Raw genomic sequence first — 13,069 nt, forward strand, 5'->3', positions numbered from 1 at the left:
GTATTTTAAATTGATTTCAAGTAAAAAAATTCAATGTACATTTGAGAACCTTGGATGGAAAACTAGATAAGTTAAAAATAAATTATCCTAGTAAACTAAGTTATCAAATAATTTTGCCCTTTCAGTGTTAGTTTGTATTTTCTGTATGGATAAAAAAATCAGTATATATTTGTAAATATAAATGAGTTTAGAACCACCAATAAGATGCAATATGATATCACAGTCATTTGTACACAAAAGCTGGTAGTAAACTCATTCAATGTAAAAGGGATGGCATATAGTACTGAAATTTACAAAATTATTCTGAAGCTCAAAACAATTCAGTACACAGAACTGCCATAATGATTTGGAAAAAATATTATGTGATGAATAATAATAATAAAGTTGATTTATGCTATATCTAATAATAATAAAGTTGATTTATGCTATATCTTGTAAAATGGATTTAGCTTAGTTTTAAGTTATATTTAGAACATTCACAACAGGTGCCTATGAAAACTTTTTTGGACAGTAAGCCCCTTGAATTGTGGGCTCGCAATTCATGGATTTCTTTAGAGCAGTGGTCGCCTATTGGTGGCCCATGAAAAAATTTTGATGGTCCGCAGGAAAAGATGGAAAATATTTAAATTTGTACGTTTTCTTAATCCTTTTCAGGCAACCCTAATACAAATTCCACAGAAGACAAAGAGCCCAGTGTTGCCAATTTAGTATTTTTAATGCTAGATTTAGCATTTTTGGGATTTTTGGGTGATTTAGCATTGAAAATTGGATCTCGGCTCCATATAAAAACAACTCTCCATCTTGTAGTAACATCATTGGAGCCAAAAATCAACAAACTTATTTCAAACAAGAAGGAACAAATATCACGCTAAAATGTATGTTACTTAAACTTCAAATTTTCAATTTTTTTTAATAATTAAACTATAACTTTGTTGTATTTAATATGTGCATTTCATATTACTAAAATAAAAGTTCTCTATTATTATATAGACGTATTTACCTTTTTAAAAAAATTTATATTAGTGGTCCGCCAAATTTAAAATCATACATAAAGTGGTCCATGAAGTTCAAAATACCTCAAACTTAGGAGAATTTTTGTGTAAGTTTGGCACGGTCTCTAAAAATGCTAATAAATGCTTACCTGTAGAGTTTGAACACTAAACATGACCCTAATCATGCTCCCTAAATATGAAGTGGATTTTTGAATGAAATTAAAGTTACTGTAATTTCATTTATAAGTTAGCTTAAAAAAAGAAACAAATGGTTGGTAAAAATATAGGTGTGTGAAGAATATATATGTACAATGTATTTCCCTCTTCTTTTTTTTCCCCCTTCCAGCTGACCGATCTATTTTCAGAAGTTTTCTCAACTACTATAAAGAAATTCTTTGTCTCTATGTTCTGAAATTCCTTTTTCATGAACAAACAGTCCTTTTTATTTGGACTAGTACAACTCTTAGTTATGTGTGTGTGTTTTAGAACAGTGCATTTACAGTTCTAGACAGTAAAGATAAAAATAGATCAATTAAAAATTATCTACCACTAACTACAAATGAGAGAGAAAATTTGTCTTTATATAAGTATCAAGCTAACTTTTAAATGAAATTAAAGCTACTAGTAGTAGTTTTATTTAAATTTAAAAGTTAGCTTAATACATTTTACCCTTAAAATAAATGATTGGTAAAATTATGGGTGTGTAGATTTGTAGATTACATTACAGAGAGAGAGAGAGAGAGAGAGAGAGAGAGAGAGAGAGAGAGAGAGAGAGAGAGAGAGAGAGAGAGAGAGAGAGAAATTATGTAAAAATTACTGAGAGCTAATCAGCAATACTCCCTTTCCTGTCACATTACTTGACATATTCGACAGCTCTGGACTTCAAGCTTCTGGTAGAGTTGAAAAGAGAGATGAGGAAGGGAGAATTTTTTATACCCATCACATCATTCTGTAATGACAGTTGATAATTACAGTGGTACCTCGAGATACGAAATTAATTCGTTCCGAGGCAGCCTTCGTATCATGAGCTTTTCGTATCTTGAACCGCATTTTACATGTAAAATGGCTAATCCGTTCCAAGACCTCAAAAACACCACCCCAGTAAATTTCATAATAAAGCTAAATTGACCTATAACCAATGAAATACTACAACAATTTGGATCATTCAATACCTAACTTAATACGTATTGCTAATATACCTGTAAATAAAGTGTAGTAGTGTACATGGTATACAAGAAATACTGTACGTACATACGTACGTATGTAGTAAAATGTGGAAGCTTACCTTTCGAGTGAGGCTATCTCCGAAAGTGGCGACAGAGGAGGACAAACGGCAGATACGTATGTACACTTGACTTTACGAAAAACATAAAAAAATGTAAAACATAAACTAAACTTTATGAAACACATTAACAAAACTGTAACACTTAATTTTACAAAAAACTTAAAATTAAAAAAACAATTTTAGTCTTTTGATTTTTTTTTTTTTTTTTTTTTACTTTTTTATATACTTTACATTTGTTTTTTCTTTTTTCTTTTTCTTTTTTTTCACAAAATTTCAACTTCTTCACCACTTTCAACTTTCTGTTTTTTAGTATCACTTGGTTCTTCCTTTTTGCTTACTACTCCTACTAAAGGCCTCTTTAAAAAATAACTATTCCAAGGAAGATTGCTTCTGCCTACTTTTTAGACAATGTTCCTGAAATGACTCACACAAACGTCATCGAACTGTGCAAGCATACGACCTGTGTAAGCCTTTTCGGGGTGTCTCTTTTCTACGAATGATTGCACCTTATGAAAAGCAGCTAGAGCATCCTTAATTTCTGCCGTTGTCATAGAGTCGTCGTACTCCTCCTCGCCGCTGCTAGAGAACTCCTCTTGAACGACGTTATGTTGCATGGCCTCCAACTCCTTCAGGTCATCCGTCATAAGCTCCTCTTGGTGCTCCTCGAGAAGGTCACTGATGTCGTCCTCGTCAACGACCAGCCCCATGGACTTGCCGAGTGCAACGATCTCGTCAAGATCTGGTTGTGAAAACAGTTTCAGGATCTTCAACTGTTTCTGAATCTGCAGCACCAGCTTTGCCCATGTCGAATCCCTCGAAGTCTCGGGCGGATACAGCATCAGGCCAGAGTTTCCTCAACAAGAAATTCAAGGTTCGCCTCAAAACCTCCTGCCAAGCTTGGTCGATGAGTCAGATGCATATCACAACATCGAAATGCTCCTTCCAAAATTCATGCAAGGTGAGGTTTGTGGCATCGGTGATGTCAAAACATCTCTTGAAAAGATGTTTTGTATACAGCGTCTTGAAGTTCGATATCACTTGCTGGTCCATGGGCTGGAGGAGAGGGGTGGTGTTAGGCAGAAGATAAAGAACCTTGATGAAGGAATACTCCGCTAGGATATGTTCCTCGAGGCCAGGAGGGTGAGTAGGGGCATTGTCCAACACCAGCAGGCATTTCAGAGGGAGGCGCTTCTCTTCCAAGAATTTCTTCACTATTGGGCCGAAACAGAGATTTACCCACTTGGTGAACAAAAGCCTCGTTACCCAGGCTTTCACATTAGCCCTCCACATCACTGGAAGCTTCTCCTTTATCACTTTGTGGGCCTTGAAGGCTCGAGGAGTCTCCGAATGATAGACAATCCCCACTGGCGTTCGAACAAAGTGCAAGCGTAAGCCTGTCTTTCATAGGCTTATGCCCGGGTAGCTTCTTCTCTTCCTCCGTGATGTACGTCCGACGAGGCATTTTTTTCCAAAAAAGGCCAGTCTCATCACAATTGAAGACTTGCTGAGAACTGTAGCCTTCCTTGATCATCATCTCATCGAACATCTTTTTAAAGGCTTCGGCCGCTTTCGTGTCCAAGCTGGCAGCCTCCCCATGCCGCACCACCAAATGGATGCCAGTCCGTTTACGGAATTTCTCGAACCACCCATCCGAAGCCTTGAACTCTGGGGATGGCGTTGATGTCCCTTCTCCTCCGTCATCTTCGGCCTGGGCAATCAAATCGCCTAATATAGCGCCGGCCTTATGGCAGATTGCCGTCTCAGTTATCGTATCGCCAGCGATTCTTTGTCTTTTATCTAGACAAGAAGAAGCCTTTCCATTTCATCGTGCATGTGGGCCCTCTTGCTGGACAAAATAGTGATGCCCTTGGAAGGTGTAGCTGCTTTGATGACATCCTTCTGCTTAAGGATGGTGCCTACTGTCGACGGATGTTCAGCCGTATTCCTTGGCGATCACACTCAATCGCATACCAGCTTCATACTTCTTGATAATCTCCATCTTCGTATCCAAAGAGAGCATCCTCTTCTTTCCGTGAATTTCAACTTTCTTGGGACCCATGACTACGTATATACTGTATGTAAATTGTGTTATGTAGTAGTATACGTATGTAGTAAAGTTCTCACACAACACGATAAAGTATACTACAACGAAATCACGAACGAATTTACGTTAATAACAAACGAAATCGTTAGAACGAATGAATAGGGAGGGATGCTGACCAATAGGAGAGAAGGATCTCATGGCGGTGACTAGCATCAGGAACCAATGGGAGAGCGGGAGGATGGTGGCGAGTCTACTCAGTTGGCGGCGCGCAAGTTTCAAAATTGTTATTGGTGGTCCCGGCGAATCTCGGACTTTACAGCAACAACCTTTCGTATCTTGAACAATTTTCGTATGTTGAGCCGTAAAATTTTTCATATTTGCTTTCGTATCTCAAGTTTTTTCGGAAGTTGAGCCTTTCGTATCTCGAGGTACCACTGTACTAATATTTGAAAATATTAATACACATACACATGTACCACAAAAAATCTCTAATCTCAGTAAGAGAGAGAGATAGAGAAGAGTTGTTCTAACAAGTGAAATGGAAAGTTATTTATTTAAAATACTATCACATGCAAATTTTGTAATTAGTTATAATTACAAAATTTGTATGTGATAGTACTGTAAAGAAATAACTTTTCTACTTCACTTTTAAGTAAGAACAACTCTTCTCTATCTCTCGTTCTACTGAGATGAGAGATTTTTTATGGTACATGTATGTAGTATGTTTATTATATTTTCAAATAATAATACTAAAAAATCATTAATAATATATATTATTAGATTATTATTTGAAAATATTAATACACATAAAAGCTTGAAAACTCACAAATTTCATAAAAAAAAATGAAACAAACACTTTTGCACACACACACACTATTCTGAAATTTTTTGCAGGGATCGGTTCCAGACCCTACTGCTGCTGAAAATAGAGTTAGGGCGCTGTAACATACCTAACAAAGGCGCCATTAACTTGACATCAGGGCCATAAAGAGGCGAGTTTCAATTAATGGCGGTTTTTGCTTACCAGCACCCGGCCAAGAACGGGACCTCCACTGATAACCAGGGACTGCCTGTATGTGTTATAGTGCCACCTGTGAGAACCTTTTAGGCATCAAAAGCAGACACTGTCAGGGATGAGGATTTTGCATAGTTACATACATACACATTTGTTCTCAAGTTTTGACAATCCATCTCCCTCTGATTTCACTCACTTCCCTCTCTTAACCTCTTATACTGCATAAGAACTGACAAAATTTGAAGAGCTTATTTGATAGGGAAGGTTGAGCACTCCTAACATAAGACAAAGAAAAGTGGAAGAAACTTGTTACATGTCTGACTCAATAAAAGGAAAAACAAATGTAAAACTGTTAATGATAATGCCAATATGTGTCAGATGAGTTTCATACTGCTAAAATTTTCACCAGGAAAAATGATAAATTTGTAAGTAGTAATTTGTATTTTTCATAACATACAAACCTAAGGTCTTAACATATGGGATTAACTTTCAGCGAGCAATATATCTGGCCGTTTGAACTTTTTGAAGGATAGTTATGATAATAGTTACCGAAGGTAGGGACGGAAGCACAGTGGACCCCCGTATTCATGTTCTCGAGATTCATGGACTTGCGGATTTTCTCTATGGACCATATTTACCCATTGTTAAAGGGAAATTTGCGTACGCGCAGTATTTTTCTATAAGAAATATCCACAAATTGCTGTATTTTCATATCAATTTCATGATTAAAAGCACTTTTTGTGATAAAACTATTTAAAAAAAATAGGTAAAAGCATTTTTTGTGGTTTTTTCTCAAGTTTTAAGTAACAAATTAGACAGTTCTTAGCTTTTTAATAGGGTTCTAAGTATTCACAGATTCTAGCTAAGCATTTTTTTTTGCCTGGATTGCAGCCCCTGCAAATAAGGGAAGTCCACTGTACTGACCACTTAGTCCGAGTTTGCTCAAGTTTGCGCAGTTTACCTTATGGCCCAGGAAAAAGAATGAGGGGTGGTAAAAGGCGAGTCTTTATGTGAAGACCTCAGGTTTGTGTATGTTAGGAGACACTTTTGGAGAGAATATATTCTAAGTAAATCTCTGAACTGACTGGTAGTTCAGCTCACCAGGGTACTCTCTTCCTGGTCATGAGATAACAAACGAAGGAGACCATACCTCTCTGATCTATTGAACAAAAGATGTTCAATTGGCAGAATTCTGGGCATTTTGAGTCAAGGGAGAATAATATCCCTGACTCGAAAAGGTTTGAATGAACTTACATGTCTGTGACTGTAAATCTAAGAATAACCAACTGGCTTGCTCATAGTCAGTCCCTCTTTTCTCTCTCTCCTTGCTCGAGAGAAGGAAGAATTTGCATCTACTAACCCAAATAAAACTGGATTATAGATAGGATACTCAGTCATCTAGATACCTACATGCACGCCAGTCCAGCACATGACAACTCTTTCACTATTAGTCTGTCCACTGGAAGAGAGAGAGGAAGATAGGAGAATGGGAGGAGACCAGCCCTACACACAAATTCTAATTGCAGCCACACACCTTAGGCGAGATGCAACCTGTCCCTCAAGAGTTGGGTGAACTACATGACTCACCGAGTATCCGCCATAGGATCCAAGGAAAAGGAGTCCAAGGACCTATGGGCAATATCCCAAGGTAAAAGGAGATGAATGTGATCTGAACGATTACATAGATTCCATCCCACTACTTGACCGACAGATTCTTCCTGTATGTGATAGACTGACCGATGACCCTGGCCTCAAGAGATCTGCCTGAAATATACTGATGTCCAACAGGAATTTGCAGCGTACACACGTCTGATCATCTCCCTAGTCCGAGAAATGACCATTGGACACCATTTCTTGGGAGGAGGGTAGTGTAAACAAAGCACTAAATTGGTGTCATTGCTATTAAAGGAGTACCAATTTGGACACAGGCTCCTGAAGCTGTCTTAAGTGCCACACAATATTCTGTCCTCGAGTTGTGGATCAACTGGTAATTGCAGCAGCAGCTATTGCATCTCCCACTCCTCACAGGCAGAGTGTAACTACATCAAGTCAAAAGAAATGGAGCTTCTAGAAACCACTTCTTGACTGAGTAGGAACAAAGAACACGCTGTTGGAACTAAGTTTGGAAGTGTTGTGGATAGCTATATCTGTTCAGATAACAAACTATGGTAGCCATCTACAGTGGTCCCCCCGTATTCGCGGGGGATGCGTACCAGACCCCCCCGTGAATAGTTAGAACCCGCGAATGTTTGGAACCCCTATGAAAATGCTAAAAACAGCCTATTTTGTTAGTTAAAACTCAAGAAAAACCACTAAAAATGTTCATACTTGGTTTTTTTAATAGTTTTATCACAAAAAGTGCATTTTATGATGAAATTCATCAAAAAAACCAGGAATTTGTGGATATTTCTCATAGTAAATACCGCGAATGCGTGAATTTTCTGCGAATCTGGAGAACGCGAATACGGGGATTCAACTGTATTCATGTTTGTTATCATCCGTCTCTCCCCTTACTAGAGAGAGGAAGGGTTGCTACTGAAAGGTATATTTGAGTAGAATATAAAATACTCTAACAGTAAGGCTACTTCACTCACCTGTATCCGACCAGCTAGTGTATGATGGATCCATCTTCATCCCACCCGTAGAAAGAGAAAGAAGGAAAAAAAATGGAAAGAAAAGAGACAAGTCTTAAGTATGATACACTGTCCCACTAGGAACACTGGATGAGCTACACAACTTGTTGAGCAACCACCATCGGACCCAAGGGGGAGAAAGAGAGAGAGAGAGAGAGAGAGAAAAGTGGCCAAAGACCTGTGGGCTATATTCCTAAGGTAGAAGGAATTGAAAGTGGTTTTGGCAAAGCCAAGAATCTGCAGTCAAAATCCTATAAACAAAAGTTCTTCTTGAATACCAAAGAGATTAGTCCTCTGATGTTGTGTGCTCTTGCATGCACAGTATTGGCAGTAGAAACTGTTGAGGAGGAGTAGGCATGCTTAATCACTTCACGTAGCCAAAAGGAAATGGCATTCCTGGACACTTCTTTCTTGAACACTGACCCTACTGATCCTTGTCTGTCATACATACCTTGTCCAGGTTGTGACTGGTTGACCGCATTGCTGAGTGGGCTCTGCAAACCCATACACCCACAATGTCAACAGAGGGGATGATAGGACACCAGTCCCACCAATATTTTGACTAAGGAACTGCCATGGCAATCAAGACGATCTAGGTTATCGAGGTGCAGAATATGTCAGGTTGGACTAGGTTTAGTTCAGATTAGGCTAGGTTAGGATAAGTACCTAACCTAATCCAACTTAGACCCATGAAGAACAGGTAATTATCCTCTTAGATGATGCCATGAAACAAGATGTCTCAGGATGTTGAAGTGCAGGTTTGGTAAGGTAGATGAGAACTAGTCAGGCTAATTTCAGGATAACAAAATTCAGGACTGGCAGGGTTAGACTAGAATTAGTTAGGCTAGGCTAAGTTAAGTACCCAACTTAACCCAACCCAACCTGACCTCTTGAAGTTTATGTGAATGCCCTTTAGTTGAAGCTTTGAGGCACAAAGTATCTATGGAAGGGAAGTGTGTACAATACTTCATGTAAAAGTAGTTGTTTCATTATCAGGCTAAGTACTCTAACCTATCTAAGAGAGGATAGGAAAGTCAGGACTCACAAGGAGTAGGTCTGATCTGTAGATCTATGGAACTAGAAAAATAATTTTGATTGTACCAGGAAAAATCTTGCCCAATCAGAATTGACCGACTCCTGTTTTGAAAGCCTAGGGCAGTTTGATTCTACAGAACTTCACTGTAACTACCTTGGCTCAGTAGTTGAAGGTTATGTTAACCCTTAATGGATGGATACCCTTATATGAGTAGCAATAACAGGTTTTGGATGATGAATGGAGGAATCGAGCAGGAAGGAGTATCCACGTAGACAGTTTAGGAGTGAAATTGCGACCTTGACTTCAAGTTCACATAGTGTGTTTCTCTTCCTCCCATGATGTCTTTTTATTTAAAAGAAAAGTGCTAAGAAATATTAGAAAAAACATATACACTATTCCCAAAGTTACAGTATCTTTGATCTCAGTAAATTTTGGTAAATATTTTACAACAAATATACTCAGAATTTGTTACTGATTTTAGTTCTTACCTGTTATGATACTGTGTGAGCTGTAATTATAATTTTACCATAAAAATAAAATTAATTATGTATTAGGAAAAAACATGTGTAACTTGGTAAAGTTTATAATTGTCTCGTAAAAGAGGCCCAATAAGGGGTTATCAATAGTCTTTTTCAACTTCTCATGGAAGGTAGGATCTTTTTTAAATGTTTTTCTTACACCGTGCGCATTTGCATATCTTCCTCGTTCCATTCATGTGTTTTTTCTTACATTGGCTGACCTCAAAGTTTCCCCAGCCTGGGTTGCTGCATAGGTTTTTTTTTTTTAGCCCTATCTCTTAAGGGTTAATGCAGGAACAAACAAGAGTCAATAATACTGGAATGTAAACAATGAAACACAAGATTTCTTCCTACCTGAAGTGTTGAAGTCTCTGGCTGAACACAATAGAAAGACCATCAATTCCCACAATAATGGCCTTATGGTTCCGACTGAACAAATTAATTTGATCGTGAGAAAGACCCCATCAACTTACGTTATGAAGGACATAATAGCTCTGGCAGAACAATTCCTTTTGCTTGTATGTAGATAATGTGAGTCCTCTAGAGCAGAGCTTTTCAACCTGGGGGTCGCGAGATCTCAGTTACCCAACTCAGTGGGAATGTGTATACGGCAAATTAACAGCAAAATCATCTTTGCAGATAGACTTTAGACCTATGGAAGCAAATAGGCATAACAGATTTGGAAGCAGAAATGAATGTAAAAAAATCGTGTTATCAGATAAACTTGTGGTGAATATTGATTCCTTTTGTACTGTCTGATTGATGAAACTGGTAACCCTAAATATTATTGGCTCAAACTTTATATGGGTCATCGGTCCTTCTATGAGATATACAGTAATCCCTCACCTATCGCTATTAATGGGGACCAGAACAGACAGCGATAAGTGAAAAACCGCGAAGTAGGGTCCCCCCTATTTTTTAAATGCGTAGTATACATTTTTTTTTTGTGTACATGCATGTACTACATGTATATGTAAATAATAACTGTATTCTTATAACAAGATACATAACTAACCTCTATCAATGTTGGTATCGAATCATGTTGGTATCGAGACTAACCTTCTTTTCCCGACAGTCCGTTATCCACATTGATAACGCATGCTCCATTTGCACAATCCTCTTATTACGAGGAGTCACAACGTGCTTAGTGTCCTTGGAGAACGTTATTGAGGCAGTTTTACGGATATTTAATTCGTCTTTTTTTATGTAGCGAACCGTTGATTCATTCAGTCTGTACATGCAGGCAACAGATGCATAGCTACTGTTCTGCCTTAAACATGTCCAATAATTTCACTTTCTCGTTCACCGTCATCATTTTTCTCTTCTCCTTGGGTTCACCAGAGGATGTAGAGGGTGTGGGACGTTTAGGAGCCATTTTCAAGTGCGTCACAAGCACTATTTTGCACAAAAAAAGCCCAAAAGAACAGCTAAAACTTTCACGCGGCAAGAGTAGCGACACGAGCGCGAGAGAACAATGAATACGGTCTTCCTTCGCTGGGCGCTGGGCAGGGAGAGATGCTGGGTAACGCGTCTCGGCCAATCAGCTTGCGAGATTCAGGAGCCGAGATGGCCAGCGAATCAGAGAGGTGGATTTTGAGTTACACGCCATCTCCGTGTTGATACCTGATGTTCTAATGTACTCTCTCTGCCTTCTGCTAGCGTCCGCGCCATTTTTTCTCAACTTTGAATTTTTTATGAATATTTTTTAAAAATCCGCGATGCACTGAGGGCGCGAAACTTGAGGCGCGAAGTAGCGAGGGATTACTGTATCCATAAATTCCTGTTTTTTTTAATCAAATTCATCATTAAATGCACTTTCTGTGATAAAACTATTAAAAAAACAGCTATAAACAATTTTAGTGGGTTTTCCTTGAGTTTTAACTAACAAAAAGCATTTTTATAGGGGTTTCAACTATTGTCCAAGACAGGACAATACTGTGTGGTATGGGAATTTTACCCTTGTGTTTGAGGCAATAATGACTAGGGTTAGAGGGCTCATATATTATCCCTTTAACACCGATTGAACGTATTAAACGTTGACGAAAATTGTCTGCCGGGTGCCGAACCAACGTATGGTACGTCGATGAATAAAATTTTTTTTTTTTAAATTCGCGGAAAAATAGTTATAAGCCTACTAGGCAAAAACTTTTGAATCACGCGCCTTGAGGGATGCTGAGAGTTCACGGATCAAGGCGTTGTTTTGTTTACAATCGTTACCCAGGCGCGCAAGCACGAATTTCTTTCTTCTCACACTAAAAAGCATCAGCAACACATCTCAGAAATTATTTTGTCACTTTGACATAATTTTTGCCCCATTTTATATTAGCCGTTACATGGAGCATTATATATGAAAATGTACGCAATTTCATGTAGAATACAACAATAAACAACTCATGGTTGTAGCTTTTATCAGTTTTGAAATATTTTCATATAAATAATAATGTGCCAAAATTTTAACCGAAATGGTAGAAAAATGCAATTGTAAGTTAAAACTCTTACATTCTAGTAATATTCAATCATTTACCTTCATTTCGCAACAAATTGGAAGTCTCTAGCACAATATTTTGATTTATGGCGAATTTATGAAAAAAACATTTTCCTTACATCCGCGCGGTAACTCTTCTGAAAAAAATCAGACATTTTTTCGTCCGATTGTTGTAATGTTTGCACCATTTTAAATTAGCCGTTACATAAAGTTTTATATATGAAGATGTGCGCAATTTCAAGTAGAATACAACAATAAACAACCCATGGTTGTAGCGTTTATCAGTTTTGAAATATTTTCAAATAAATAACGATAAGTGCCAAAATTTCAACCTTTGGTCAACTTTGACTCGACCGAAATGGTAAAAAAACGCAATTGTAAGCTAAAACTCTTACATTCTAGTAATATTCAATCATTTACCTTTATTTTGGAACAAATTGGAAGTCTCTAGCACAATATTTCGATTTATGGTGAATTTATGAAATAAACTTTTTCCTTACGTCCGCGCGGTAACTCTTCCAAAAAAAAATCAAATCTTTTAATTTTGTTGTTGTAATGTTTGCACCATTTTAAATAGTCGTTACATAATGTTTTATATATGAAAATGTGCGCAATTTTATGTAGAATACAACAATAAACAACCCATGGTTGTGGCTTTTATCAGTTTTGAAATATTTTCATATAAATAACGATAAATAGAAAAAATTTGTCCTTCGAACAACTTTAACTTGACCGAAATGGTCGAAAACCGCAATAGTAAGCTACAACACTTACAGTTTAGTAATATTCAATCAATTACCTTCATTTTGCAATAAACGGGAAGTCTCTAGCACAATATTTCGATTTATGGTGAATTTTTGAAAACGGCTTTTTTTTACGTCCGCACGTTACGAATTCATGCATCATATTGTGATAATATTTTCTCTGTGTTGCTTTGATTGTTTTACAATTTGTTATATACCAAAATAATTGCAATTTGTTGCACAATACAATGAAAAAATAATTAAAAAAATTTTCGTGCTATCATATATTCCAATATTTATATAGGATAATTATATTTT

General features: G+C 37.4%; 1 protein-coding gene across 1 annotated transcript in view; it reads right to left on the reverse strand.

Annotated features, from left to right (window-relative positions):
• The window catches only part of LOC135218682 (bromodomain and WD repeat-containing protein 3-like), a 282,487-nt gene that overhangs the window by 127,972 nt on the left and 141,446 nt on the right, over positions 1–13,069 (reverse strand).

Source organism: Macrobrachium nipponense, chromosome 1 (assembly GCF_015104395.2).
Source record: "Macrobrachium nipponense isolate FS-2020 chromosome 1, ASM1510439v2, whole genome shotgun sequence".
NCBI classification, from domain to species: domain Eukaryota; kingdom Metazoa; phylum Arthropoda; class Malacostraca; order Decapoda; family Palaemonidae; genus Macrobrachium; species Macrobrachium nipponense.